Below are 24,057 nucleotides of genomic sequence, written 5' to 3'. Positions count from 1 at the left end.
TCCAGGATGGGTTGGGACTGTAGGTGATGGCCAGTGGTGTTCTGTTATTTTCTTTGTTGGGCCTGTCTTATAGCAGCAGGCTTCTGGGTACACATCTGGCTCTGTCAATCTGTTTCCTCATTTCCTTGGGTGGGTATTGTAGTTTTAAGAATGCTTCTCACAGTCTGCTTTGGCCGTAACTATCTTGAGCAGTTTGGTATCATCTGCAAATTTTGCTACCTCACTGTTTACCTCTTTCTCTAGATCCGTGGTTACCAACCTGTCAATCATGATCAACTGGTCGATCGGGAGGGCTCAACCAGTCAATCCCAAGTGCAAGAAGCCAGTGTATAATGTAGACTGGATGTACAGAAGTCACCTACGTGTCACTATTCTTCTTAATTACTGTTCTCAAGGCCTATAAAGCACAAGATGAAGGGAAATGGACTAAACACGTTTATTAAGATCCATTACAAAACTATGGGCCAAGTACATACTAGAAGCATGTATGACTAGCCTGTCCTCCTGGGAAAACAATGCAAGGAATGGCCAACATCCTCCCCTGTGGGCTGCCTGGCTAGCAAGGGATGGGGCAAATGAGCACACACAAGAACGCAAGTGTCCTGTGGGGCATAGTCCCTATCAAACCAATCAGGAAGCGCTGCCATATCTCTGCCTAAAGGAGAAGTCCTTGGAAGCTCAGTGTGCCCAAATCTAGTATGGGGAAATGGACATGGCCCTGTCTTAGAAAGTCTGGCTTCTGCTACTGTAGGCCAAGCTGCTCCATTTACTGCCAGGAAATACACCTTAGCTGGTGTACCACCTTGTACAGATTGACCCAGTGCACTTGCTGGCGGGGCGTAGAAGTGGCAGAACAGCAGCAATAGGGTCAAACACCGTGTCTTGTATGCTTGCCTGAGTGCAGTGAAGAGCAACACCGATGGCCAGGCTGGCTGCACTCTGGTCTGACATGGGACAGGGTCAGAGTACTGTTCCGACCACTATCAACAACTTGCAAAGTCACGTGGCTCAGTGGCTAGCAAAAAAGTGGTGGAAAGACGAGGGGGCACAGACACTCTCGGGGGGGAAAGGAATTGATGTGTGTCACAGGGTGGGGCCATTGGTGTGATTCCTGCACAATGCATGATGAGAGGGAAATTGCAGCATCCCCGAGTGTTGGATGATTAACAGGCATGATGTGTCCCACACCAGTCCATTTCACATAACTCAGTGTCCGTCAGAGGTTTGCACATCCCCTTCCCTTCAGCTACCATGGGGCAGGGGCAGCCTGTGTAGTTTGAAGCTCTCTCTGTCAGCAGGAAGAGCTTTAAATGTGCCTGTGCCACCTTCACGTAAGTGCACACCTATGGTTCAGCTGCCCACTCCCAAGAGGCAGAAGCTGCAGGCTGGCTTTCTGTACAGGGGGAGTTTCCACTTTGAGCACAACTGCAGCACACCCAGGTCTGCGCCTATCCCAGCAGCAGTTTTCAGCTCTGGCCTCCCCCCGTCCAGCTGGAGCCCTGCCCATCCCAGACCCAGCTTATCTGTGTGTTCTCCAGCCCTGGCCTCCTCAGTGATCATCTCACCCTAAGCACCTCTGTAGTGGTCAGTGGCCCATGACGCAGATCCCAAATAACTACACCATAAAAACTAATGAGTTTAAGCACATTTATAACTCCACTGGGGCCCAGGCAGGTTATAAAATGAGCTTGTAGGGACAGGGCCAGACTGTGTTAAGACAGGGTTAAAGAAAACTGTGTATTTGGCCAGGTAACAAGTTAGGGCCTGTCTAAATAGCCACATGTGCTGTGGTGAAAGGATGATGTGCCTATGAGTGTGTCCTGATTGAGTCCTGGCTGTCTCTGAATTTATAATTCTCCCATCACGTTCGTGTCTAGCTTAGTAAGGCTAGTTGTGGTATATCTGTGTCAGTCTCTTGTCACTGAAGAGTCAACAGTGGAGATGGGCAGTCTGTCCAAGCACATTTTTCATGGTCCACTTGGATGCCAAGTGTTGTAAATCAGCCAGTAATAACCGATACAGCTTTCTCCCTGGGCAGGGCAACTGTGCTGGCAGAAAGGCGATGGTGCGCACGCACACACACACACACACACACACACACACACACGGCTAAAAAGGCACTTTTCTGAAATGTAATCTCATCAGAAGACTTTGAAGGCAATATAACTGTGGCAGGATATACCCTCCCCCCATGCTTTTGGAAATGGACTCATGGATATGAATATACATAACTCGAAGGTGGTTTGAGCGAATTATTTCATGTAACCCTCTGCTGGTTCTGTTTATCTTACTCTGTTGTATGTATCATTTGTGTGTGGAAAATTAGGCACATGGAGTGGGGAATACTTGGTGAGTTTCAAATGTATGAATGGCAGACATGGAAGGTGTTACCTGAAACTTCTAGATGAGCCACTGTTAAAAATCTTTTGTCCTTAAGTCTGAGCAGTGTTTGGTAGGGAGTGGCCTTAACGCCTTAACAAAAGGAATAGGAAAGGAGAAGCCTGGGTCTTTTTGGCTGGGCTGCACCTGAAGGAAGGAGCGAGGGACCCCGGGGGGGGGGGCGGGGGAGGAAGGGGGAAGGGGTAGAGAGCCCTGGTTTAGAGTGGCAGCTGGAAAAGAGGTTTTAGGGTGAGTTTGATTAAGTTCGTACTGAGGTTTCAATGTAGAATTAGTCAAGCAGTTTTGTTTCTTTTGATTTGTAAACTACTTTACTCTGCCTGCTTTCACTTATTACTACTTAAATCCTACTGCTTCAACTTAAAACCATTTTTATTTTCTATCAAACCCAGTAGGAAAGGTCAGTGTAAGTTTCTTTGGTCTTCTTGAAAATCTTGGCCTGCCTAAAGTTAGGTTCCTAAATCAATAGTTAGGGACCAAAATAAATGATCCGTTTTCCAAGACAGGCTGAGCATGCAGCAACTCCCATTAAAGTCAAGGGAAAGGGCCAGCTGCATAGGGTATGTTTACACAGCAACTAGACACCCATGCCTGAACTGTACCAGCTGACTACGGCTCATGGGCTCAGGCAGAGGGTGGTTTAACTGGGTTGTATGTGTTTGGGCTCAGACTGTAGCCCAAACTGTGGGACTCTCCCATCTCCCAGGGTCCTGGAGCCCAGGTTCTAGCTAGAGCTCAAGTATGTTATGCAACAAAAAATAGCCCCTTAACCTGCGCCCTGTGAGTCTGAGTCAGCCATTATGGGCTAGTCACAGGTTTCTAATTGCAGTGTAGCTATACTTTTTGTAAATCTGGATTTAGGAGCCTCATTTTGGACTCCTGTTGTTAAAAATCTTGGCCATTTTTAATAGAAAATGTAAATTTTGCCCCCCCCCCCATCATTCTCATTTTAATGAGCATCACACAGCTGGGGGCGGAGAAACTCCTATTAAAGTAAACAGGAGTCACTAGTGCTCAGCTATTCAGACAATCAGATCACAAGTGCTTTAATGAGAAAACACCCAGGGATCCTTGCTCTCATGTCCCTTACATGAACTGCTGGTGTGTGTGGGGATGTGTGTGGGGGTGCATTTTGCATGTGTAAGGGCTGCAAATTCCAGGACAAAGCTTTCATGTCATTGTATTGATGTGAAGTGTGTCTAGCCTTAACCCTATTGTCTTGTGTTCGCTCCCGTGTTCTGCCTTGATCAGAATATTTTAAAAAGAAAAACATATTTTGCTAAAAATCATTTACAAATCGTCCCTTTGCCTTAAGACCAACTGTGAGTTTACTGAATTATTGGCATATTGTTTAGCAGAAAAGCAGGGAGGTCAGGGGCCAATTTACTTACCATTTTAAAAATAATCAAGTATTTTGTTTCCATGGCATCACTTCTCCTTCCACATTTATGGCTCTTTGCATTAAACACACCATTAAAACAACCACACAGTCCAAGAATAAAATTGCAGTGAGGAAAGAGAAGCTCTTATCATAGTGCAATGGCTGATCTGAAAGGGCAGAATCTGTAGTTCCTGCAGCGAGACTGGAAATTTAGTTATTACTGTTGGGGTCACTGGGCATGATCCTAGATAACTCAGGGGAGTGGAAGATCACAAGGATCGATGAAGTGCCCCCACTCTAGGCCCAAGCACCCTAAAAGCCCCCTTCCCCCCCTTCCGCCCCTTACCCCCCAGGCATAACTTTTCTCTGGCTCGCAAATAGCTGGGAACAGCAAGACAGACAGACCTTGAGGTTACCTAGTTACTATCAGTGGTATAGAAGAAGAAGTCAGATGTGTTTCTGTAGAAGGGAGGAAGAAGAAAAGGCTAGCAGCATGTCCCAGCGTGGGAACCTTGCTACAGTTCACTATATTCCTGCAAGTAAACAACCTGGGTATATAAGGAGGAAAAACTGCTTACATTGGGGTGCTTGATCTGAGATGTCTAGTCTCCTGGCACCTATTGGACAAACATCTCAGACACTTCGCCAAAGGATTAATGCCCATAAAACAGATATCAGACAAGATCACAAAGAAAAAACAGTTTCTTGCCATTTTAACCAGAAAGGACACTCTCTCAATGACTTAACCACCTGCATTCTGCTACAAAGACCTTTTACATCTGCACTTGAAAGGGAATCCTCTGAACTGTCATTCATGTTAAAATTTGACACTCTCCAAAGAGGATTGAACAAACACTTGAACTATCTTACACATTATCAAGATAGCTTTCCCAATTATCACCTCTAACACCATTAACTCACAAACATCCCACTCTCCCCACCTCTAATATCGTCAATTCACAGACACTTACCTTCCTCCCTCCCCCCCTCATCCCCCTCCTGTTCTGAAATGTGATTTGTCCTTTTCATATGTGCTCATTTTTTTAACTGTATCCTTTGGTATATATGGTTGTGACTATTTTCTTCTACTATTTGATCTGAGGAAGTGGGTCTGGCCCACGAAAGCTCATCATCTAATAAACCATCTTGTTAGTCTTTAAAGTGCTACATTGTCCTGCATTTTGCTTCAGGCACCTATTTGAGCATTCAAATAAACTTTTTTTGCTTCTCCACACCGGTGTGTTTATTGGAGCGCACACACCGGGCAACGAACCCAGCTGTTGCTCCCTCGGGCACTGTGTGCCGGCAACATTACCATTTGTCTTACTCTAGCACCCAGTGGCCTGAAGCAAGATTGGTGGTCCATTGTGCTGGACTGGGCTCTGGACAAGCATTGTAAAACAAAACAAAGCACAACAAAAAAGCCCGGAGTGTACTGTCCAAATAAAGACAAGATGAAGTGCATGAGTATCAAACACAATGGAGAGAATGAAGCTGATGTTAGAAGAAGAGGATGGTAAAAATTGTAGGCACACATGGTTTCACAAGGAGCCCATGCCATGCTTATAATTTACAGGCTTTAATATAAGAGATAGTTAATAAGTCTCTAGCAGGCCACCTGCTTGCTCACTGCTATTAGGCAGCGTACTGTAAGCACCATGGCCTAAATGTATCATAAGGAGCAATTTGATTGCATGGTGGGTTTGGAAGTTGATCTTGGACTTTCCAGAAGTATAGGCCCATTTTATTTAATAGCAAGACATTGATGACAGTTTATTGGGTGGCAGGATTGTGACATCAGAAGTAATGCTCAGGCCCTGATTTCTATGTGTTAAAACATGTGCAGCTGTTCTACACTGGGCTTATATTTTCATACTCTCATTTCACAGTTTTTACGTTAGAGCCAGGCAATCCAGGCTCTTTTTAAGTTAGAACCAGGCAATATGATATGCTAATTGTGAAATACACCTTCATTTCAGTCTCTTAGGGTATGTCTACACTACCCTCCTAGTTCAAACTAGGAGGGTAATGTAGGCATACCGCACTTGCAAATGAAGCCCGGGATTTGAATTTCCCGGGCTTCATTTGCATAAGCGGGGAGCCGCCATTTTTAAAACCCCGCTGGTTCGAACCCCGTGCAGCGCGGCTACACGGGGCATGAACTAGGTAGTTCGAACTAGCGGGGTAGTGTAGACATACCCTTAAAGCCCAACAAAAGGTGGGTGATTCTACTTGTTTCCCTGCTGCAGTAATAAAGAACCAGGAGTAAGGTGGATGATATATCAGCTGTTTGATCTGCCATTATATTACCAAAATCGGGGGTGGGGGAGGAGCCCTATTAAAATAATTTCAAAATGTCAGCAAAATTCTTATGCTTATATGATGAGTCGGTGAAACCTAGTGAAATTTCACATTGGCTGTTTGTTTGCAAATATTTTTGCAACAAAATGCAGAACTTTCCCAAATGTAAAGTGCCTGACAGAAATTTCAGCACCCCTGGCCCAACCGTCTCTTTTTAATGGACTTAAATCTCACCTGCTGCTGGAGAGGTAATTCATCTTTTTATGATCAGTTTACAAACATGTGCCAAGGGAGCTGATCATGTGCTCAGTATTTAAATAAAAGAAGAAAATAGTCTTCATTACATTTGAACAAATTCGCAAACAAATACCTCGCTGTTGCCTGTTTTGAAGACATTGGTCATTCTAATCCCAAACTTGTGTGTTTCACACTAATTGAGGGCTACCCCCCTCTTTTATTGGTGGATATTAATTACTCATGGAATTGAGACCTTAGAAAAGCAGTATAGTACTATGCATTATAGCAGGTACCAGTCCTACAAAGATTGATACATATGGTTAATGTTATAGTCCCATTGAAATCAGTGGGAGTATGTACCTAAATTCTTTGGAGAGTCTGAGCCATTGTAAGTAATCCCATTCACTGCAATTCATGGGGGACAAAATTAAGCAGATGCATAAATGTTTGCAAGATTGAGGCTTTAAATTGGCTGCAGCAGCTCTGGTTTCTATTATTAATCTTTTCCTACCCTGTGCAGTCAGGAAGTTATTCATATATACCACAGTTACTTACATGAAAGGTGAGAAGCACAGCATTTGAAGTTTCCTATGCAAGTTGCATTTTGTGTTTCTCATTCTGGATCTTTGTCTCATATTGTGGGCCACGTGTGGGCATCTGAAAGTTGAAAGGCAAGTGCCCTACCTCCCACTCTTGTGCTTTATATGATTGAAAAAGTAACAAATTGCAGTTACAAAATTCTCATGCCGTGGCAGACTTGAATCATCTTACAAAATAATGACAATCTAGTAACATTTGGTGGGGGGGGAGAGGTGGGAATGAAAACAGTAGAAATCTCCCTCTAATTCAGAAACAGAGCTCAGGGACAATGTTCATTTGGCAGTGGTTCACAATCCCCAGTGTGCATACATCTGTGCTAGTAGTTCAGTCTGATGTACAAATATACCTCCAAAAGAAATGGAAGTAGGGATGGCTGAAAACTTTCAACCGAATGTTTTTTTCTGGGGAAAATTGGCATTTTTGACAATTTTTTTCCTCGCGAAGTGGCTGCTTTCTGTGGAAAATGTGGATTTTTTTGGTCAAAGTGAACACCCAAAAACTGAAATATTTCATCCAAACCCTAAAATATTTAAATATGCTTCTGCAGTGTGGGATCCCTTTGTCAAGATGCATCATAGAAGTTGCAGTCTATCTAGGAAACAGGCAAATGGGAGCAGGACATACTCCCAGTATGGAGCATTCCCCAATTAAAATGTTTTATTTTTTAGATGTTTATTTCACTGAAAAAAAAAATTTTCCATGAAAATCCGCTATTTCCAAACAACTTTAGCTGGAAGTCTATTATGGGCACATTAGGGCTGCGTCTAGACTGGCATAATTTCGCGCAAATACTTTTAATGGAAAAGTTTTTCCATTAAAAGTGTTTGCGCAAGACAGCATCTACCCTGGCACGGGAGACAACTTGTGCGCAAAAGCATCCATGCCAGTATAGACGCTTTCTTGTGCAAGAAAGCTCCGATGGCCATTTTAGCCATCGGGCTTTCTTGCACAAGAAATTAACTCGCCTGTCTACACTCGCCCTCTTGCGCAAGAATACTTGCGCGAGAGGACTTATCCCTGAGTGGGAGCATCAAAGTATTTGCGCAAGAACCACTGATTTTGTACAGTACAAAGGCAGTGTTCTTGCGCAAATACTCGTGGCCACTGTAGACAGGCGGTAAGATTTTGCGCAAAGGCAACTGCTTTTGCACAAAATCTTGTCAGTCTAGACGCACCCTAAGCGTATGCTCTATTTCTGTAAAAATGAATCTTTCATTAAATAAATAGACTTTAGCTCTTTTGCTTATGTAAAAAGCATTGTGAATTATACAATACAGTGTTTCTTTGTCTGTAGAGATTGAAACTGCAGCTGTATGATATATGAACTTCGTGAGTTAGTCACACTGACACCTAACGAAGCTTAAAAATGTTGGAATTTTTACTCTTTTATTTTGTGGTTTTGTTCTCATACCACACTCATCACTCTAGTTCAGTGGTTCCCAAACTTTTCGGCATCGTGCCCCCTTTTTGATTTTTGAGAACCCCTCATGTCCCCCTCCTCCCAAAAAAATAGCAGCAAAACTTGGGGTGGGATTGATGGGTGTGTGTGTGGCCGGGTTGCCTCGTGCTCCACCCCTGGAATTTCTTCACCCCCCTCCATGGGGTGTATGCACTGTCCCGTCTAGTGACACAGACTGCTTTCAGAGAGAAAGCATGAGTGTGCTCTACAGCTTTAGCTGAGAGCCAGCTGGCTTTGAGCTCAAGCACTAAGCTCCAGTGGTCCCAGGTTTGGTTCCGCCTGTCGGCATTACGTTTAGTCCTACAAAGTGCTCCGCACAGTACACAACTCAGAGTGAGACTCCACCCCTGCCGGGGACACTGAGCTCTCACTGCGCAGGCTGTAAAGTTATGAGGCTTCCACCCAAATGCTTTTAGTTGCTATGGGCTAGTGCCAGCAAAATAAAAGGATTGTCTATCACTTCACTTACCTAAATTGCCATCAGCAGCCCTGCCTCCATTTGGAACATGCCTCTAATGAGTATTGCACAAACCCTACCGCCAGCAAGCCAAAACAAGGCAGTGCTCATGACCAGAGTGTCATCACTGGTTTACGCTGCACTAAATGAAGAATATTTGTTTGGATCAGTTTTCACAACATGTTAACGGACTGCAATAGCCAGAAGAGCTTACGTTAGCTGGGTGTTGATTTGCTAAATTACCCCAAATGTCATCACACTCTTACTCTCCAACAATAAGGATTGAGCACATACATCTGAAAATCAAATGGCTGAAAGCATGCAATATATAGGTGCAATACTTCTGAGAGCACACGATGGCAGGGCCTTCCCGGGCTGGCTTTGGACCCTGCCACTGCCTCAGTTTCCCCTTCTGCCCCACATAAGCTCCACGTGGAGTTTTCAGATTCAGGTTTATGATACCACATTCTAAATATAATAGGGCTTCCAGCCAGCTTCCTGCTGGGTCACAAACCCTGGCACGGGGCTCTGACAGGGTCCTAGTTGAGGCTTTCCTCTGGGACTCCAGCTTCTCCTCCCCCCCCATCCTACCTTGCTACTGTCTGCTCCCCACAAGCTTGCACTTTGGAGAGACCCATCCACCCCTAACTCATGCAATCTGCCTGAACCCACAGGCGCTTTACAATCTGTGACCCAGCAAGACATCTAAGTCTCACTCCCACTACCGCAGTGGTAACTAAATGAGGCACAGGTGAGGCTTAGCCAGTGGCCTTAAAGTAGGGGTGGCCAATAATTTTTGGTGAGGGGCCACTCCAAGAATTTGGAAAGTGGTCAAGGGCTGCACTTTTCTGTGGAGGAGATGTGGGATCTAGGGTGGAGGTTGGGTACAGAAGGGTGCACGGGGTAAGGGACTGAGTGCAGGAGACTCTGTGAGATCTGAGAGGGAGTTTGGGTGAAGGAGAGGATTGTGACCTGGGTCAGGAGATTGGGGTGTAGGGAAGGGAAGGGAGTATGGGTGCAGGAGAGGATTCTGGCCTGGGGGAGGGGCTCTAGGAGGAGGTGCAAAGTCTGGGAGGGAACTGTGACCTGGGAGAAGGGGAAAAGGGGTGCAGACTGCAGAGGGTTTGGGTGGTGACCTGGGGCAGGGAATGGGGTACAAGGTCTGGGAGGATGCAGGAGAGGACTCTGGCCTGGGGGAGGGGGTTAGGAGGGTGTACAGTGTCTCGGAGGGAGTTGTGACCTGAGGCAGGGGGGTGCAGAGAGTTTAGATGGTGACCTGGGGGAAGGTGTTGGGATGCAGAAGGGGCAGGGGTGCCACAGGCAGGCTCTGGCTGGGAGGCAATTACCTAAGCCTGCAGCACCCCCAAGACAGGCTGGGCTCCCTGCCTGCTGCAGCCCCAGATCACTTTAAACTGCAGGTTTGTTACCTCCATGTAGCTCTCAGCCCCGGGAAGGGAAAGAGGCTCGTGCTGCCCCCATCCCACAGGCCAATCTCTCAGCTCCTAATGGCTGGTTGTTTCCCACCTATAGGAGCTGAGGATTGGGCTGGGGGCAGGGAGATCATGCAAAGCCTCCCCCCTCTCTGCAGAGCAGAGAGCCGCAGGGACTGCACTTTAAACTGTGGCAGCTGCATGCCTGAGGGTCCTGGCAGGGTGGTCCACAGGCTGGATCCGGACCCCAGGCCGTTTTTTGCCCAGCCCAGCCTTAAAGGGCCAGCCTTGGAAAAGGTGCACTGAGCCATGCATGTGCTCTGGGAGCAGAGCCCTATCACAAGCCCCCATTGCACTCGTCCCCATTGCCAGCCACTCAAAACGCAGCACAGGAAGCCACTCAAAAAGCAACACAGTGGGGCTAGAATTGCTTGGGGGCAGCAGGCAGGGCCAGGAGATGGGGGGGCGAGAGAGCGTGTGGGGCCGCAGATAGTGAGGTTTGCTGGAGCCTGGCCCCAGGCCAGGCATATTTCTGGTGCCAGGACATCATGGGCCTACATAACTCACCTCCTATGTAGACATTATAATACCTGTGTCTCACGGCTCTTGGGACACTTTATGGGTTGTAAAGCACTATGCAGTCTTTCAATTAAAAGCTAAATGTAAGTTATTAAGCATCACAGGCGAATTATAGCACAAAGGTATGGTCCCTGTCAGCCCATGCTCCATCGGACTGCTAGCCAAGGGAGCTAGATAGTATCATTTTGAAGCTGTTCTGAGAACAGTCAGGCTCACTTCAAGTACACATGCTTTGGTTGGATGGGATCCAAATATATTTGCACCAAGTTTAGAAATCCTGAGTCCACTGAAGTCAGTGGCAACACTTTGGCTCCATTAGGCCTTACATTTCACCCCATGTTCTAATCGAGGCCATACAGATGAGCAGTTTGTTTAAACATAAGAACCAGGGTACTCCAATCAGGATAAAACCAAGTTTACAGCCGTTAACTAACGTATGGGTCTCCTAAAAATATGGCCTAGCTCAACTACATGCTATGGATTTGAAGCAGAAAATTACTTATCTTTGCCTGCGTTATGCAGGAAGTCAGACTGGATGGTCATAATAACGGTCTGTAGTGGTCTCAGAATGGTTTAATCTACACTAAAAGATTAAACATGCTGGCACGTGGTCATGGGGCAAATTTAGATTTGAAGGGCTTGTCTATACCAAGATTAACTCTCAGCAAGCGGGGGTGCGAGTCTCCTCCCACCACACTGCCCTGCCATCGATTGTGCATGCAAACTTTCCTGATACGTGCTACGTTCATCTGCTAGCCCCATCTGCCCCCTCATGCCATCACGGAGTGTGGAATTTCTAATTTGGATGCCCTCAAAGGGGGTAAAGGAGCTGAGGGCAAGGAAGTCAATTCAAGGAGGCTGCTCCATACACAAGTGGGGTAGGAAAAGGATCCACTGGAGTCAGGCATAAGTTGTATAGCCACAAAAAAGGTCCAACTCTTGTGTGTCTTATAAATACTGCCTTATAGTTCTTCGACTGGCGGGTCCAATCCAAAACCAGGAATCTTAGGCATCTGAACTTATTTGCTAATGGTGCCCCCTTGTGGTGAGTTTTGAGAACAACCTGCCCTTTTAATGCTTGAAGTCCCTTCCACAAAGCATTGCCTGGTGACATATCAGCCAGCCAGCGAGCGAGCATTACTATGACATGCCAAGCATAAGATGTTTGGCCACGATTGTTGCTCCAAGTTCACTTTCCCCTGCTCAGCACAAATCTTAATCAAATTTTAAATCATCTTTTTCCTACTCATCACCCACTTACAGCTCATCTGCCAGCCACCCACCCACCTGCTGTGGTACGAATGCAACCCAGTTGCAGATTGGGGAAGCTTAAAACTAGATAGAAACCCTTCCTGTTTGGAATCAACTCCCTGAGCTTTGTTTCCCAACAGATTTCACACCCCCGCACCCCTAGAGTCCCACCTCTTCTTTCTGTCAGACCTAGTTTAATCCCAGCTCTTTCCCAGCCTCCCTAAATCCCACTACAATACCTGTCTCCTCCCTTTTCTAGCTAGCTAGGCTGCCCTGTCGCCCTCATGACCAAGGCACAGTCTTGGACAGTCTGGCTGTTAGGCCATAACACAGGGGGCTCCATTTCCCCAGAATACCCAGAGACCCTATAGGCTCCTGTCTGAAGTGATCCAATTTCCAAAGACACAGCATTTAGATGCTGGGTGCTGAGCACCTTGGAAATGCTGGTGACTCCATTTACATGCTCAAATGGAAGCAGAGAGTTTTTGACCAGATCACATTGTAGCAAGGCTCACACTCAATCGAGAGCTGAAACTGATCCCAAAGCTAACCCCTCTCAAACTTCAGGAGAGTTTGGATCAGACTCAGGAGCTGAACTTTGTTCCTGGCTGCTGTCATAGTGGGCCAAAGCAAAACCCAGCATTCAAACCCTTGGAGCTGTCAAGAACACTGACCTCAGACTCTACCACTCTAGCTCAGGGATAAAACCAAGAAACTTGTGAGGCAGGGCTTTGGAGCTGCTCTCTGGACTTCTTTACTCCCACCTGAAAGACAGCAGCAGGTATATAGCCTTAATTCACAATGGCCACCTGCAAAAGATTCTGTAAACTCAATCTTCAATCCATGCTGGACTCGGAAAGCAGGATCTGGTTTTCTCTACAAGGCTTGTTTAAGATGGGTGGTGGTGCTCCAGAAGGGTTTCTCATTTGAGCCCTACAGGACACTGCAGAACAGACTATTAGAATAACAAATTTAGTACATCCAAACACAGCCTCATTTATTATATGATGGTTCTGAAGTCTGTACAAGTATGGGATGTTGTGACTCAAAATTATGTGATCAGCAGGACACTGAGGGTGCATCTACATACCACTAACTTTAAAATAAGATATGCAATTTGCACAATGCAAATCGCATACCTTATTTTGATATTATTTTGAAAAAAAAGCGCTATTCCGAAACATCACTTAACCCTCGGGGAACGAAGTTTACCGGGAGGTAGGAATAGCAAGCCCATTATATTGTGATATAACGGACTGGCTCTTAAGATGTGGAATAGCTTTTTTAGGATACCAAAGGTATCCCAAAATAGCTCTGCAGTGTAGATGTAGCCTGAGAGGCAGGAAGTAAATATGAAAATCTACAGGGCTCAGGACAAACAATATGAACCTAAAAGGAACCACCAGCTCTCTCGAGGGGTCATAGGGTCTGCATCCCCCTTCTTCATAAGAAGATGGCTCTGAGGGAGCACTTGCCTGGGCAGGCCCATCCTGATCACCCAACCAACCAATTTGGTTATATTGGGGATGCGTTGCTGCCATTACTCCCTTTGCTCTACCCAATTGTTGTTGAAGCTAATCAATAGTATGGCGACAGGCAGTATGGTCAGCAGGCAACTTGCTACTGCTTGCCTCCTTGAACAACTGCCTCACTGTAGCTTGAGAATCATTTAGATCAGATATTTTCTCTAATAACCCTTCTTCAGCTTGTTCACATCTCTGCTGATTACCCATAACTTGTGACTCCAAGTTAGCATTCTGAAATTTTAGGGACTGAATTTCTAAATTTTTGCCATCTAATTCAGATTTTAATTTTGCAAGCTGCTTCTCCACTTGTTCTAGCAGATCAGCCATTTCTTGGAATTTACTTTTATTAGAATTAAGGTGACTTGTCAATTCTTTACTGACCATAGCCAATCCATACAACAATGCTCTTTTCTTAAACTTGTTTTTAGGATGTGGTTTGGTGGTACTGTATTTTTCCCACATCATACTAAATTTCTCCAAACAATCCTCCCCCACTAAGGCCTCTTTGGCCCAAGGGTTTGAACCTTTCCCAAACGCATTAACCGCAGCCTCTAAAGAATTTTTATTTCTCTGCTCTCTCCAGCCTTCCAGATCGAACAGCCGGGGCACCACCATCGTGATGGTTGCTATGGGTTGCTTACCCAACCCGAAAGAAAATAAAGTTTAAAGGGTTCTGGAATGGCAAGTTAGGCTGGCTAGACCAAGCCTACTTGCAGTCTCTCTGTATAAGGGACAGGAAAGAACAATCCAGGGCAGGGTGCAGCACCACCGAAAAGCGGCAAACGGGTTTAAAAATCAAATGGCAGTGGCCGGATTACCCGAGTGTAGGCCAAAGCCTGCTGCTGCACCGGCCTAGAGTAGGGATGGGCCTCTCACCCAGCCAGCGGATGGGGAACCACTGACTACTGGGAAGGACGGTGTAGTAGTGGGCCGTCCCCTCCCCATACAGCACGGTCATTACACCGGATTTCAGGGACAAAACAGAAAAAGGGAAGGGCCCCCGGGGGCTTCCACCCCAAGTCGTTGAACCATACCAGAGGTTGTTATATGCTGTTCAGAACCTGACCTTATAAGTGGGGACAAGTTATACTGAGGACCCGAAGAGGAAAACGTCCTCAGGTCCTGCCACGCCAAATCTGTTACCCTGGGATGCAGTAACGAATAATTTAAAACCCTAATTGGACGCACCCTGACTTAGATTATGGATGGTAAATGTCCCAAGTCCCAGAAGAAGGGATCGTCTGAGGCCGATTACTCGTGGCCGTATCTATCACCGGCGTGTGGTTTTCAAATAAAACTCCGAGTCTCAATTTAGGGCCAAACCATATATTGTTAATTTAAAATATAGAACAGCATTTAACAGCAACTCAATACCCAATCCCCAGAGATAAAGCAGACAGTAAAGACCCCTAGACAAACAATAGGATTATACTTTACACGCACACTTGTGGCCTAAGATAGCTGAGGCGCTCACGACCTCTATGCCTTGGCTAATTGCAAGCCATGGCAGAGGAACAGTGAGGAGATCCCTTGATGTCGCAGGATCTGCCTTCTGGTCGGGCGGTGGATGAGGAGTGGACTATGGATCGAAGGCCTTCCGCTCTCCAATGATAATCCAATGGGATCCGACAGGTTTCCCCTGGGAATTCTCCACAGGTAAATAAGAAAACCCAAAACACCCACCACACTCACACCAACACTACACTGTCCAGGCTCACGCTCTCACACTCTCACTCCTCCAACCCACCATTCATGCAACTACAGAGAGACATACGCAGAACCAAACGCAATCAGGAACCCAAACAGGGGAAAAAAAGGGAACCCCCCCCCCCAACTGCTACTGAACTGGGGTATTTTTAAGCACTCTCCAGTGGGAAGATTCCAAAGGTGCTGAGTGCACTCTTTTGAGGGTGGCGTGCATAACATTCTGAACCGTGTGCAGCTATTTTGAGCCGAGTGCAGAGCAATCAGAATGGGGTGCAATTTGGTACCGAGTGCAAAGAATTAGAATGGGGTGCAGAGCACTAGTACCATGTGCAACTAGGGAAAAGGCGGGAAACTTCCCCCCCCCCTTATGGCAGGCTTCCTTATTTTGAATTAGCATTGATAGTTCAATTCACTGCCTTAGTCTGGTCAGGACAGCACTCATAGCACTACAATTTCCCATCCCCAGAACCAATAAACATGTAACATACAAACTGAGGTAACATGCTGTTGGGTCAGCAAGTAGGGTCTGATAGGGAAGGGAATCAGGTGAGCAATTGATAGATGATTCAGGTAAGGAAGCCATGATTGCCTTGGCCAGTAGGACACTATTAAAATCACTGTGGCTCAGTTTGAGTGAATCTTGTTGATAACCCTGGAGAGTAAGGGGGTTGGTGGAAAGGCATATAAAAGAGGAGTGGTCCAGGATATGGTAAAGGCGTCTCCCTCTGATCTTTTGCCTTGACTCACTCGGAAGCACAAGTGGTAGCATTTGTGGCTGGCTGCTGACACAAATAAGTCTATGACAGGGAATCCCCATTGTCAGAAGACTGAGAGAATGACGCCGATCTCCCACTCGCGTTGCTCCGAGAAGTACCTGCTCAGTTTGTCCACAGTGATGTTCTGTCGGCATGGTATGTACATTGCCATTGGAGTGATGTCGTTCTTCAGGCACCAGTTCCAGAACTTGATTGCCTCTGCACATAGTGAGTGTGACTGGGCACCCACCTGTCTGTTGATGTAAAACATACAGGATGTGTTGCCCATGAAGACATGTATAGTTCTGCCTCAGATGAGAAGGAAGTGTGCACATGCATTGCGGATAGCCCTGAGTTCCAGAATGTTGATGTGAAGTCGCATCTCAGATTGTGACCACCTGCCCTGGACTGTCAGTGTGTCTCAGTGGGCACCCCAACCTAGTAGCGAAAAAACTAACTGTTCTTCTTCAAGATGTGCTGCTCATGTCCATTCCAATTAGGTGTGTGTGCGGAGCTTTTTCCCTTAGCAATATCTGTTGGACCAGCCAGGGAGCCCCCTGGAGCGGCACCACTATATTGATGACCCTCCACCCCCCCAGTTCCTTCTTGCTGGAGTCCTCCAATGAAGGGGAGGTGGGTGGGATTTGGAATGGACATGAGCAACACCTCTCGAAGAACAACAGTTACGAGGTCATTAACTTTTTTCCTTTGAGTGCTTGCTCATATCTATTCCAATTAGGTGACTCCCTTGCAGTATCCTAGGAGGTTGGGTCACAGTCCATCAGCACCTACTTCACAATAGACTGCAGCACAGCCGGGATCTCAACCTATATGACTTCCTCAAGCGTACCGATTCAGTATCTGATTCGGACAAATAAACAGACACCAACCACAGTGGAGCTGTTGACCTATGCTCCCATTGGTTCTGGGCCATGGCCGCAGGTTTCCCTGTGCGCTCAGTGCTGGTGGAGGGATCGCTAGCATCGGGGCTGGAGGCACCGACTGATATATTGTCCCAACGGCACCCTAAGACAGCACTGAAGGTCCCGATTGGGAAGCCCCATACGCTAATGGTGCCGGAGGGTTCTGTGGTGCTGGCAACCCCAGTGCTGCTGAAGAGTGCATGGGTACTGGCCCCCTCGTGGGTCCCAGTAATGATACCGGTGCCAACCACGGCCCCCGTGTTGATTTAAGCAGTGCCAGAGCCATCTGTGGGATTGGCACATTGTGAGGCTCCTCAGGCCGTGCCAGGGATGATGCCCTGGGCGCCGAGGCCTTGGCATGCAGGAAGGTCTATTCGATGAGCTCCCGTGCTGCATCTAATGTTTCAGGGGTGCATGGTTACTGGAATTCCTCTATTATCACCTCCAGTACTGGAGTCTCCCTCTGCAAAGGCATTGACGGTACCGGCACCTCCCAGAGCACCTTTGAGGTCGAATGCCCCTCCTTAGGGTGTACCTTGTGGCCATGCCTCTCCTGGGACCCACTTCTGTGGCCCTTTCCTTTCCTTGGTGCCAGGGTCTGAGATTAGTGCCTTGAGGACTTCCAGGAGGTGGTCATCTGCCTCGCTGGTGCCACCTAGGCTTTCTGCACCGAGGCCGGAGTGCTGCGCACTGACAGTGCCTGCTGTGGTGCCGGCAGTTGCAAAGCGGATTCCATGAGGATAAGCTGGAGTCTAGAGTCTCTCTCTCACGCTTAGTCCTTTGCTTGAAACTCTTGCAGATGTTACAATTGTCTGTGCGATTGGCCTCTGACACTTTAAGCAAGTGTCATGCAGATTGTCACAGGGCATAGGTTTCAAACACTTTGCAAATGGCTTGAACCCCTTGGGCCCTGGCATCCCCTCCCCAGCTGGGGAGAGACTATAAGGGAGAAACCTCCCTTATCTTCAGAAACTATTTACACTATCTAAGATAAACATGAAAACTAAATACTGAACCACTCAAAGAATAAGAGAACTATATACAGTAAAACCCGTGTTATCCGGATTAGGGCGTCCCGGTTATCTGAGGGTCCCCATCAACCTAGGAAAAACCAATGGACAATAATAGTAAAACTCAAGTTTTTAATATTGGTAGTTTTGTAGTTTGAGATAGTTGGTCTCACATTTCTATTTTGAATTAAAGATTATTAGTATTTCTTAAATAAAAAATTGTTAAGCCAAACATGGTAAACCAAGCCAGGCCTGTGCACCTGAAGATGTGACAGTATTGTAGATGGGGGCAATGCCGGTTAACAAAGTTTTCTGGTTAACAGAGTGCCAGATAACAAAGGTTTCACTGTACACTACTAAGGGTAAGGACTACCAGCGTAGTCAACGCTCCAGCTACCATCATGGGTGGTAAGAAGGAACTGTGCGGGGTGAAGGACCAGCAGGAGTATATATGAGCTGATATAGCAGTGCCATTCCAGAGGCCTCACTGACTGGCCCAATGGATACTGCTAAGGGAAAAAGCTCTGGAATCCATGCACGCACTGTGCACACACCTAATTAGAATGGACATGAGCAAGCACTCAAAGAATATACTGATGCATTGCCTCTTGAGGAATGCCGTGACCATGGCCAGAGTTTTGGAAAATACCCAGGGAGCCATGGAAAGTCCGAAAGGGAGGACTTGATACTGGTAGAGGTCTTTGCCTACCATAAATCTGAGAAACCTCCCTCCCGTGTGCAGGATCTATTGTTATATGAAAATGTGCATCCTGAAGGTTGATGCTGAGAACCAGTCCCCCTCTTCCACTGCAGATATAATAGTGCCCAGAGTCACCATTCTGAACTTCTTGTTGCATACGAACTTGTTGAGCTTCCTGAGATCCAAAATGGGCCTCCAACCCCCTGTTTAATTGGCCATTAGGAAGTAGTTGGAATAAAACCCTCTTTCTTCAAATTCTGGAGGAACCAGTTCCACTGCCCCAAGCTGAATAGTTTTTGCACCTCTTGTAGAAGGGTCGTGTGAGAGGGGTCCCTGAAGAGGGACAGGGAAGGGTAGAGGGCATAGAAATGAAGGGGACTGTGTAGCCAATATTGATGATCTCGAGGACCCACTTGTCCATAGTGATGAGGGCCCACTGATAACAAAAGGGCCTCAGATGGTAGTGGGGAAAAAAGGGGTCTTATGCACTGGATCGCTGGGGTGATTCCTCAAACCCTCGACCACATCTTCAAATTTGCTACTTAACCATGGTGGGTTGGTTGTTGGAGAAATGGTTGTGTTGCATCCTTCTTCTGTTGGACAATTGTTTGGATCTCCGATCATATGGTCGTTGCATCCTTCTTCTGTTGGACAATTGTTTAGATCTCCGATCATATGGTCTCTGCTGCGGTCTCTGGTAGTTGATCTCTCAGTCTCTGACATGGAGTGTACCTGCACCTTTTATTAGACAGGGTGTACATGCCCTAAGGTTCACAGTGTGGTGTGGGAATCCTTCACTGAATGGAGGACTTTGTCTGTTTTGGCCACAAAGAGTTGGTTCCTGTCAAATAGGAAGTGGTCTACCTTGGTCAGCAGCTCCCTTGGGACTCCAGAAGATTGTAACCAGGAAGCTCTGTGCATGACTATTGCAGTTGCTGTGGCCCTGGTTGCCATGTCTGCTATGTCCATAGATGCCTAAAGGGCTGTTCGTGCTATTGATTGACCTCTGTCTTTAAAGATTAGAGCTGAAGCCTCTTTTGCTCTGGAAGGTCTTGCAGGAGCTTTTGTAGCCTACTGTAATTTGTGTGGTAGTAGTTAGCCAGGACAGTAGTGTAATTCGATATTCGGAACTGAAGGATGGCAGAGGAATAGTCTTTTCTGCCAAAAATGTCTAACTGCTTATGCCCCTTGTCCTGTGGCGTGGACTTATACTGGGGTTGTCCAGATCTATGACTGACTGAGTCCATGACCAATGAATTTGGATTGGGGATGTGAAAAAATAAAATTCATGCCTTTGATCAGGACGAGTATTTTCTGTTTGCTCTGTGATTGGTAGGAGGGATAGAGGTTGGTGATTGCCAGAATGCCTTCATAACAGTTTCACTGATTGATAACACTAGTTTAGAAGATGTTGCTGGTTGGAGTATCTTGAGTTATTTGTATTGCTTTTCTTGCACTTCCGGCAGTGCAATATCCTGGGACTGAGCTACCCATTTAAATAAATCCTGAAACTGCTTCAAATTGTCTGCAGGTGGAGAGGATGACGAGGTAAAGATAGCCTCATCTGGAGAAGAGGAAGACTGTGGAACCAGGAAGGAGCTGTCCAAGTCAGAGTGAGGTAAGTCATCCTCTTTATCCACTGTCTCAGCTTGGGTTGTTATAGAAGGTGAGTATGGAGGACAAGAAGGTGAGGTGTGTTCAGTGGTGGCTGGAGAACGCATTACCCTAAGTGCTGGTGTCGATGCCGTCATCTCACATGCTCAGTGATGATGTGAGGAAAGGGCGCGGTATTGATACTATGGGCCATTGGGGTTGGAGCTGTTGTGGCAGATAAGGCCAAGGGGAATTAAACCACAGATATTGTGGAGGGAGGTGTGATGGTCAGTGCCAAGAGGAATGCCAGGAAGTCACAGAGCTCATTGGTGAGGAGTGCTGCAAAAAAACCCTGCTCTCTTGTCTAGTGCCATGCCCAGTGCTGATGGTGTAGGTGAGTAAGAAATATGTTCTGAAGATTGTTGGTGTGGAGTAGGCTGGTGGATTCTAGGAGAATACTGAGGTGAAGATGTGGTTGGGCACCAGTGGAGACGGTACATACAGCTGTGGTGCTCGGTACCAGGTGTCAGCTGTTTTATGAGAAGCCTTCTTTGGCTTCAGTCCCGGAGCTTGTTTGGGTTTCAATTGGCTGGAAATTGGAAAGAGGTGTCTGTTGGCACAGGAGTGGTGGCATGTCAGACTTCACTGGTGCTGAACTGAGGAGCGGTACTGGTCAGTGTGGTACCAGTCAGTGCAGAGGAGCTAGACTTCCTCTTAGTCTCTGATTCTGCTCTCTTCATACATGCTGTTTTCTGCTTCTCTGTGGTGCCAGAAGTAGATGGCACCAGCAAATGTGCTGGAGAGGCCCAGGACACATGGGAATCCCTGGAGGGTGATTAATTAGTCCTCTCACAAGGAGTTAATGATGCCTTGGGTTCAGTAGACAGACTCCAGTTGTTGAAGGGAGTCTCTGTTGGTTGATGGCTTTGGCTATTATGTTCTGGCAGTGTGGGCATTTCTACGCCACATGGCTTTTGCCAAGACACTTTATGCACGAAGTATGTCTGTCAGATGCAGGCATTGAGTGTCTGCATGAATCACATTGCTTAAAACCAGGGGAGGTTGGCATTTTGAAGAGAAGAAGTTGTAGAATTCAGAAACTTGGAGAAAAAAACAGAAGGAAAAACCCCCAGAAGCCGTTTTTTTTTTTAAACAGACAAGAACTAATTAACATTAACTATAAACTGGCTAAAAACTACTAATGAACTACACTATTTTTATTTTTCCAGTCAGAAAGGAGAGCACTGCTGTGACTCCGTCTTCTGCCGAGGATGGTAGAGAAGGAACTGAGGGGAACCCATGCCGCATGCGCAGGTACCGGACTAAAACAGTGTGAGATGGTGACTGTGAATGTGCGATGCGGGAAGGCACTGCTAGGCAAAAATCTCCGAGTGCACCCACAGAGACACCACTCGAAGGAGAAAGGCACAAATGGTGGGAGAACAGCACAGGAGAAAGATCTGGCGGGATGAGAGGTATGTTGTTCTCAACTTAATCCTCAAAAGCATTAAGTGACGCAAGATGAGGATTAAGTGACGCAAGATGGGATGAAGATGGACAGCCCATGGTGGGTAAAGAACAGGTTAGGAACTATTTAGAAAAGCTAAATGTACACAAATCCATGGGTCCGGACTTAATGCATCCGAGGGTTCTGAGGGAGTTGGCAAATGTCATTGAGGAACCTTTGGCCATTATCTTTGAAAAGTCGTGGAGATCGGGAGAAATCCTGGATGATTGGAAAAAGGCAAATATAGTGCCCATCTTCAAAAAAGGGAAGAAGGACGATCCAGGGAACTGTAGGCCAGTCAGTCTTACCTCGGTTCCTGGAAAAATCATGGAAGGGATCCTTAAGGAATCCATTTTGAGACTCTTGGATGAGAGGAAAGTGATTAGGAATAGTCAGCATGGATTCACAAAGGGCAAGTCGTGCCTGACCAATCTGATTAGCTTCTATGATGAGGTAAGTGGCTCGGTGGACATGGGAAAGTCAGTGAATGTTATATACCTTGACATTAGCAAGGCTTTTGATACGGTCTCTCACAATATTCTTGCCAGCAAGTTAAGGGAATGTGGATTGGATAAATGGACGGTAAGATGGATAGAAAGATGGCTAGAAGGCCGGGCCCAGCGGGTAGTGATCAACGGCTCGATGTCAGGATGGTGGTCAGTTTCTAGCGGAGTGCCCCAAGGTTCGGTTCTAGGACCGGTTTTGTTCAATAGCTTTATTAATGACCTGGATGAGGGGATGGATTGCACCCTCAGCAAGTTTGCGGATGACACTAAGCTGGGGGGAGAAGTAGATAACGCTTAAGGGCAGAAATAGTGTCCAGAGTGACTTAGACAAATTGGAGGATTGGGCCACAAGAAATCTGATGAGGTGCAACAAGGACAAGTGCAGAGTCCTGCACTTGAGACGGAAGAATCCCAAGCATAGTTACAAGCTGGGGACCAACCAGTTAAGTAGTAGTTCTGCAGAAAAGGACCTGGGGGTTACAGTGGATGAGAAGCTGGATATGAGTCAACAGTGTGCCCTTGTAGCCAATAAGGCTAATGGCATATTAGGGTGCATTAGGAGGAGCATTGCCAGCAGATACAGAGGTGTCATTATTCATCTTTATTCGGCTTTGGTGAGGCCACATCTGGAGCATTGTGTCCAGTTCTGGGCCCCCCACTACAAAAAGGATGTGGATACATTGGAGAGGGTCCAGCAGAGGGCAACCAAAATGATTAGGGGGCTGGAGCATATGACTTATGAGGAGAGGCTGAGGGACTTGGGTCTGTTTAGTCTGCATAAGCAAAGAGTGAGGGGAGGTTTGATAGCAGCCTTCAACTTCCTGAAGGGAGGTTCCAAAGAGGATGGAGAGAGGCTGTTCTCAGTAGTGACAGATGGCAGAACAAGGAGCAACGATCTCAAGTTGTGGTGGGAGAGGTCCAGGTTGGATATTTCACTAGGAAGGTGGTGAAGCACTGGAATGGGTTACCTAGGGAAGTAGTGGAGTCTCCATCCCTAGAGGTGTTTAAGTCTCGACTTGACAAAGCCCTGGACAGGTTGATTTAGTTGGAATTGGTCCTGCCTAGAGCAGGGAGCTGTACTTGATGACTTTCTGAGGTCTCTTCCAGTTCTATGATTCTAGGGGGGTTTGAAGGCAACCGTGGGCTGGGAGGAGCTGGATTGGGCAGAAGATAGATGGTCTTTTCCTGAATCTCATACATTTGCCCTATCCCATGTCATAATAGGATTGGGAAGGCTGAACAGACAGTCTGGGGCTTGAATTTCTAATGTGCAACCCCAGAATATACACACAAGCATGTGAAGGGTGATGTGGGAGTCCTTCAAGCCATGCAACTTAGTGTCTGTCTTCTCCACAAACAGGGCCAGCTCATCAAAGGGGAGATCCTGCAGAGACTGCTATGCCTCAGGGGAGAGACCAGAGAGAAGCCAGGGTGCCTCCGCAAACAGACAGCTGAGGGTATATAATGGGTTGCTGTGACTGCTGCATCTGAGGCCTCTTGGAGCACTGCTCAAGCCATAGCTCCATCCTCCCTTAGGGCCCAAAACTCTTTCAAGTCCTCCTAAAGAGAAGAGTTGAACTTAGTGATAGCCTGCCACATGTTCATCTCATAGCAGGCTATGAGGGCCTGATTATTAGCCACTCGGAGCTGGAAGCTGAATAAATTTCATGCCCAAATAAATCCAGTCCCTTTGAGTCTTTATATTTTGGAGTTGACCTGGATTCGTCTTGCCTCTAAT

The 24,057-nt window shown here is 46.7% G+C and overlaps 1 protein-coding gene across 2 annotated transcripts in view; it reads right to left on the bottom strand.

The window, feature by feature from the left end:
- Nucleotides 1-24,057, bottom strand: part of LOC102449777 (MAX gene-associated protein) — a 256,194-nt gene that overhangs the window by 178,719 nt on the left and 53,418 nt on the right. The gene's annotated exons all lie outside the window — the stretch shown is intronic.

This window comes from Pelodiscus sinensis, chromosome 5, assembly GCF_052426305.1.
Source record: "Pelodiscus sinensis isolate ZL-2025 chromosome 5, ASM5242630v1, whole genome shotgun sequence".
Classification (NCBI taxonomy): Eukaryota; Metazoa; Chordata; order Testudines; family Trionychidae; genus Pelodiscus; species Pelodiscus sinensis.
The sequence above is the reverse complement of the archived record's forward strand: the minus strand, read 5'-3'. Positions and strand labels throughout refer to the sequence as shown.